The 8,134-nt window shown below is 29.7% G+C and overlaps 1 non-coding gene across 1 annotated transcript; it reads left to right on the forward strand.

Moving 5' to 3' along the window:
* Positions 1-1,040: 1,040 nt before the first annotated feature.
* On the forward strand, positions 1,041-1,147 carry LOC136231513 (small nucleolar RNA R71). Its single transcript, XR_010689889.1, has one exon. It is a non-coding gene; the product is annotated as a small nucleolar RNA R71 (small nucleolar RNA).
* The last annotated feature ends 6,987 nt before the right edge of the window (positions 1,148-8,134 follow it).

The raw sequence follows: 8,134 nt of genomic DNA on the forward strand, positions 1-8,134 counted from the left end.
TGGGAATTTGTGTAATCGCATCCATAAACGTCAAATTAATATGCAAATTTTTAAGTTTGTCTAAAAATGTTAAAAGTTGTTTGTCATAGTCCTTATTATGGACTTTGTGTGGAAAAGGTGGTTTGGGTACAAAAGGTTTTGTACTAGAGACAATTGGTGCATCTTTTTGATTTAATATATCTTCTTTGGACTTTGGTAAATCAGTTCCAGGTAAAGTTGAATTTCCGGGCATTTCCGGACCTAAGTAATTTTTCCCTGAACGAAGAGTGATAGCCTTAACATGCTCTTTCAGATTTTCTTCCGTATGGCTTGGAAGACTTCCCTCCTTGCGGGATGGAATTGATTTAGCGAGTTGTCCGATTTGAACCTCCAAATTATGGATGCTAGATGATTGGTTTTTAATAAGCTGATCGAATTTATTTTCGATCCGTTTAAAACCATCGTCGTGATTACTTATTTTTCCGCTCATAGCATCAATAAATTTATCGATTTTAGAAGATAAAGTGCTAATCGTATCTCTTGATTGATTTTGATAATTAGTGGTACGATTTTGATTAGCATTAGCATTATTATTATTATCTCTCCAGTTAAAGTTAGGATGATTTCTCCATCCATGATTATATGTATTGGAGTAAGGGTTATTAGGTTGGTTTTTCCCTTGGACAAAGTTTACCTGTTCAATTTCTCTCATACCTTCATAATCCACATCCGTTTGGATTGGCTTACCATTAGGATCACACGGTGCCATAAACCTATCAATTTTTTGCGATAAGGCAGAAAACTGGGCTTGTAACATCGCAACTGGATCAAGATTCACTATACCTTTAACTGATGACGTAGTTGAGGATGATGGTTTCGCTATTGGTACGTGTCCACGTTCCGCGGGCCACATACTGCTGTTAATTGCAATTTCCTCCAAAAGTTCTCTTGTTTGGGCAGATGTTTTCTTCATGAATAACCCTCCAGACATAGCGTCCAATGAACCTCTAGTTGTAGGATTTAGCCCATTATAAAATGTTTGCATTAAAAGTTCAGCGGGCAATTGGTGGTGCGGGCATAAACGTTGAAGTTCTTTAAAACGTTCCCAAGCCTCATAAAGAGTTTCATTATCATTTTGAGAAAAAGATGTTAACTCTTTAATGACTCTTGCGGTTTTTGCTAAAGGAAAATTTTTTGATAAAAATGCTTGGGCTAATTGCTCCCAAGTCTCAAATGTTGCGGCTGGCATAGAAGTCAACCATTCTTTGGCTCGATCCTTCAAAGTAAAAGGAAAAAGGCGAAGATTGATTGCTTCTGCAGTCACATTTGGTATTTTAAAAGTGTCACAAATTTCTAAGAAATTTGTCAAATGGGTGTTAGGATTTTCGTTAGGTAACCCGTAAAATGTTACGTTATTTTGTAACATATTAAGCAAAGCTGGCTTAATCTCAAATTGATTTGCATTAATTTGGGGTCTAACTATACTGTTCGTTACACCGGCCACTCCTGGCCTAGCGTAATCCATAAGTGTGGCCATAACTTTTGGCTCGGTAATTCTAGTTTTTATTGGAGTTTTGTTTTTCTTTTTCTTTTCTTTCTTGTTCTTTTTAAGAGTTCTTTCAATTTCTGGGTCAATAGGATCTGGTGACGTGCATAAACTTCGAGAACTGCGCATGAACCTGAAATTTCGCACGAACCGAAACTACCTACAAAACAGAATTTGAAAAATAAATATGTTAGTAACTAAAAATAAATAAAATATAAAAGTTTGAATAAGTATGAATAAACCTAGATTCGAAATAAAATACACAAAATCTAAATTTTTGTCAAAAATTTTAGCGTTCCCCGGCAACGGCGCCAAAAACTTGTTGAGCGATTTCCGCAAGTGCACGGTATACGCTTGTAGTAATAAAAGATATCGATCCCACAGGGAACGTTTTTTTAACAAAAACTTATTTTGAATCGGTTAAATTTACTTATAAGATTTATAGTAAGGAAAATCGTTAAATCGGTTTTGGTTTTGAATCTGTTAGAATAAGAATTATATTAGAGTATGAAAATGTTAGAAAATATTCTAATTTAAGAATGAATTTGCAAGACAGGAACGCTTAGTACTTTTTAGAAAAGTAAACAAATGTATTTGTTTGCATTAAGCAAAGAAAACAACTTTAAACTTTGTATGAATTATAAAGATGAAATAAATGACGGAACCTCTAATTTTTAGGCTTTGAACGCAACAATCCTCCTAACTGGTTTAGATTGCTTCCTTAACCAAATTAAAACTCTACCGAGATAATAATTTGTCTAAGTGTTCAACAAAGTTTCCTCGTAAAGATTTTGAATTAAATATGTTTTAATGAAAACACCAGCATCAATCCACTTCGGATTCTTTACCAAAGTGCTGCATAAAAATTTATCGAATAGAACAGACTTTATTAGATGAAATATAAATTGATACAAGTTTACAGAGAACATGGAGCATGGAAACATTCGACGACTTGCAAGTGAACGGGTTGTCAATCCTTTCCTTGGGTTTCGTTAGAGTTTGTCAGGCTCAGGGGCGGATCCTCTACTCAATCTTCTCGTTGAATCTTCGTAATAGAGACGAGGTCTGTGCACTACCAAAATGAAAACTAAATTGGAACAATGTCTAAACGTTACTGAATTTGTTATTATTGAATAAACAATGTGTGTACATCATATTGTTTTGAACAGAAATGAAATCTAAACTCTGACTCATTTCCGAGTCAGAGTTTCTGCATAACTCTTGCACTAATCTAAAAAATCTAACTCTCTCATTATTCCCTTCAACTCTCAAATCAACTCTTTATTTATAGATGTTGAAGAGTCGTGATTGAAGTGTCATGTCCGACGTGAAGGATCGTATCCATTGCGAAAGGACGTCTTTATCCACCCGAATGAATGCGTTTCGTCGAAAACGAAAGTGTGCAATTTGGCTTCTACAGATTTCTGCTCTTACCGAGAATATTTAATTCTCGGCCGAGAATGGGGAAGCATCAATTTGGTCTTCGAACGAAGGGAAGGAGAAGCTGAAGGGAGCGTGTTGCGACCGAGAATTGGGGGGGCCGCGGTCGCGGCACGGAACTTTTCCGCGTCTTTGGCTTTCGTTCTCGTCCTCGATTTGGCGTTATTAATTTTCGTCGTCTTCGACTCCTTTTGTAGGGTTTTTCTTCTATTTTTGATCCTTTTTCACTCCTATTTGGATGTTACCAAATATTTATGTACCTTGAATGAAAGAAACATATTCGAGTGTAAAAGTATTCTAAACAGATATAAACAGCATAAATTCATAGCAATATTGATGTAATTATTGATGATATTTTAGGTATATTTTGGGCTTAACAACTATTTGGGAGTATACAACGGTTGAGTTCTCAAAGTGATGGAATATGTTTATGTTACGTGCGAGTGAGAGTGGGAGAAGTAGGGATAAATAGAATAAACGAGCTTTGGCCCATTTACTAATCCATTTATGGCCCACATGTAACCTAGTCTCATTAGGGTTAGGGTCAGGGTTTTACCTAGCTATAAATAGATAGCTAGATAGGCTAAAATCCTAACACAAGTTAAGACAACATAATAGAAAAGAGACTTTCTCTCTCTCTCTTTCTCTCTCTACTATGCGCCCCCTCTCTCTTTTGTCTTTGAGTTTCGTTCTTAGTTCATGAATCAAGGGTGATTACTCCTTTGGTGTGGTAAACTCCTAGATCGGTGATACGGAGCCAATGTCAATTACTTCTGCAACTATATTCAACGGGATCTGCGCTACAAGAGGTAAGCCTAAATCTGTTGATTTATTTATTGATTAGACTCAGGGTTCATTACATGTCCCTTAAAGGTTAGAGAAATCCATTAGCCTTCTCTATTGAAGCCTTTCAACTTGAATATAATCAGTTTTAATACTATAAATTTATAAAATTTAGACTAATTTGTTAAAATTTATCAATTTAAAAACTAAGTTAATATTAAACTTTGATTTTGATTAAATTAAATTTTGATTTTGATTAAACAGTGATAAGTTCAATTTTGACCCTTAATTCTTTCTAAATTCATAGTCGTTGTAGGTCCTGTTCTTTTTTACTTAAGTTTAGTAGAAATTCAGTTCAGTTCAAATAAGTAGCATTCAGTTCAGTTAAGTTAAGTTAAATTCAGTTAAGTTCAGTTAATTTAATTTCAGTTTAGAAATTTATTATTATTTATTATAATTATAATTATTTATATATAATTATTATAATTTATATATTATTTATAATTTAATATTATTTATATATAATTTATCATGATTTATTATAATTATAATTATTTATATATAATTTATTATTAATTATTATAATTTGTAATTTAATATTATTTATCTATAATTCATCATACTTATATATAATTTAAGATTTATTTATTATAAATTATATATAATTTATAATTTATATATAATGTATCATTATTTATTATAATTATAATTATTTATATATAATTTATAATTTAATATAATTTATATATAATTCATCATTGTTTATTATAATTATAATTACTTATATATACTTTATCATTTATCATTATATATACATATATACATATATAATTTATCATTATTTATTATAATTATAATTATTTACATATAAAATTTATCATTATATATAGGGAAAACTATAAAAATAAACATTGTGGTTCAATTTTCAAACATATATGTGGTTTAAAAATTAGCAAATAGGTACCTTCAGGTTCATTCTGTTTGCAAACACATGTCAAATTGACTTAAGGTGTTAGAAAAGCCAAAAGTAGAAGGGAAAATAGTTAATTTTCTTTTTATTTATTTATTTTATAAATTAACTCCCTTTTTTTCTAATTATCACAAATAAACCCCAAAATAAAAAATAAAAATCAAATATACCATCTTCTCCATCTCTTTTTAATTTCTTATTTTTCTTATTCTTTCTCTTTCTCCACTCTCCTCTTTGTTAACTTATAATTTTTCTCCAAATCATTTTTACATGGATATTATAGGATCAAACTAACTTTAATAATTAGAGAGTACTAGTATTGTGCCCGCGCGTTGCACGGGTGGATAATTTTTTTTGTACAACATTTTAATATTTTTTAAATTTTATATCATTTACATGTAGTGATATTAATATTTTATTTTAAAATAATTTAAATTTACAGATTATAAATAAATGGATTAAGATGCAAAAATACCCCTAACGTTTTGGGTGAGGAGCAATTTTACCCCTAACGTCTAAAATTGTGCAATTTTACCCTTAATGTTGGAAGCCAAGAGCAATTTTACCCCTAACGTTGATAAATTGGGTCAATTTGAGAAATAATTCATTACACTATCTTCTCGGTCATGAATCTTCTCATCTACACTTCACACATGCGTTATTTTATCAATAACAAATCACAAACATATGTTGGGATATGAAAAAAAATAAGAAAAAAAAATATTAAAAATATACTGTCTTTTGTACGAATTAGACAAAAAAAATCAAAAAATTCACCGAATTTATAAATATTAATCTCCAATTTTATCATTAAATTACAAAAAAACATTATATCCTTTTTTTTAGAACAAATTGATATGCAATTGGTGCTAAATAAAGAAAAAAATGACTGTATTTTATAATAGTGTCTGAAATTGATCCAATTTATCAACGTTAGGGGTAAAATTGCTCTTGGCTATAAACATTAGGAGTAAAATTGCACCATTTTAGACGTTAGGGGTAAAATTGCTCCTGACCCAAAACGTTAGGGGTATTTTTGCACATTAACCCTAAATAAATTAACATACATATCTTTATAATTGCTTGATAATAGGTTTTGGAAGTTGTTGAAGTCATAATTTATTGGTCATGTTGATATGTTTGCAAGGATCCTTCCTTTACATTCTTATGTAATACTTTTTCTACATAATCTTGCAATTTTAAAATATTTACTACACTTTGTGGCTATGTTTTTTCAATCAAATTCCAGTTCTCCTCAAAATTCTTTTTCTTCTGCTTTCAAAAATCTTTGATAAATCCATGAATCCAACTTCAATAAACAACTATTGTGTGAAATTTTATATCTGTTCGTACAAAAAATGAATAAAAATAAAAAATTCAAATCATATGAGTTAGGTAAACCCAAATTAAAAAAAATCAGTGGACTTCATCAGGTTCTGAATTTGAAAAATTAATCTAAATCCAATTAAACATAACAATTGAGTTCATATAAAGCCGAAAATCCATATTTTAGTTAGAGTTAACAATCGAAACGATTACACATAGCAACTTATACTAAAAAGAATGAAAATATACAAATATTTATTTAGTCATTTTGAAAAAAAAAAGACAAATAAAAAAGAAAACATAGATAAGACAGCGAGATGTGTGGAACAAAAAAATTGAGAACAAAATAACTACTACACATGAAAAAAATTGAATAATTACCTTCAGAAACATAACGATTTCCTGTAATTTATGATACATTTGTTTTTCCCGATTTCAATTGTTTATGTATCTTCTATTTCTATCCGATTTCTTCAATTGGAGATATCAAAGTCTAAATTCTCCCAATTCCTGAATTTTTTTTTATTAATACAGTTTATCAATGGAATCCGCTATTAAATAAATCTGAATCTCTTAATGAAGTAAGAAAAAAATTTATAAAACTACATTATTTGAAGTAAGAACAAAATTATAAGATTAAGAACAAAACTAATACATAATCAAAATTAAAGGAGGTCTTTGATTTTCGGTGGCCAATGAATATAATAATGGAATACTATATATCATGTTTTATATATAGGTTTATTTGTGACTTTTGGATTTAATTCGCTTAGTGTTTTTTCATTTTCTTGTAACTCATACTTTCTTTTATTACTTTAATTAATTCGCTAATAATTGAAATAAATAATGTGTTAATATAGTACTAATGATATAGAGATAATAAAAATTCATTAACTCATTTATTTTTTTTTTTAAAGAAAAACTCATTTATTCTTTTTGCTCCTACAATGCCAGCTAATCCAAAAATGCTCTAAAACACTTCTTATAAATTCTTTCTGCTTTCGTTATTATATATATATAGTATAGATTAATTAATATCAATATCCATACTTTATTTATCTTTGACAATCTTGATCTTGAGTCTCTAAATTATTCTTGATACCTTCACTTTCTGTATCAGTTATGGTATCCATACAATCTGATTCACTTGTTTACAACTCCTCATCTTCAATTTCTGATTCTTCGTCGTTCTCGCTCGAATCTACTTCCGACTCTCCTCGAGAAAATGCAGTAGATGACAAATTAATTTTCTCTTTTTGAGGTTTCTCAGATTCCCTAAACTCATAGCTGGGTTTCTCAGATTCCCTATCATTTGGATCACCATAAAGTGCAATGTGCCGGTAATACAGACTCAAGTGAGTGTTCGTACTTAGATTTCTCCAATGCCTGCAAGGAAAGGATGAGTAATAATCCATTAGGCACCGGACAAGTTTATAGCTACATGAAAACACATAATGGCATAATGGATAAGTTTAGTGCAACACTATAACAAAAGCAATAAGAACAGTAAGAAAAAACACCATAATGGCATAATGGATAAGTTTTCCCATCAAAAGCAATAACAACAGTAACCAACGAGTAACTCGTTGATATTAGATAAATAAAGCAGTAACCATTAACAGATGAAATCGGAATGGCTAAGAAAATACAATAAAAATTAATAAAAATGAGAGAAAGTATAAAAAAAATAAAAAATTAAAGATAAATAGAAAAGGTGGTGTATTTGATTTTAATATTTTATTTTAGGGTTTGTAAATTAACTAAAGCACACGTATTATTTAACCGAAAAATTGACCCACATATTCTTTAACTATAAATTTCACAAAGTGCTTCAGCTTCTAACAAAAACTAGTTAGACTGGTATTTAGTGTATTACTAACAAAATTAAAAAAATTCTGTTATGCCTGAAGTATATTACGTGTATTCCAACCATCAATTATGCATAAGTTATTTAACATATTACTAACAAAATTACAAATTTTTTTATTAAAATGCTAAAAACTAAATATTTATATACAAATAAGTTAATCTCAATTTTTTTTGTCAATCTACAACAACAACAAAGCCTTAGTCCCGAAATGATTCGGAGT

This window comes from Euphorbia lathyris, chromosome 5 (assembly GCF_963576675.1).
Source record: "Euphorbia lathyris chromosome 5, ddEupLath1.1, whole genome shotgun sequence".
Taxonomy (NCBI): domain Eukaryota; kingdom Viridiplantae; phylum Streptophyta; class Magnoliopsida; order Malpighiales; family Euphorbiaceae; genus Euphorbia; species Euphorbia lathyris.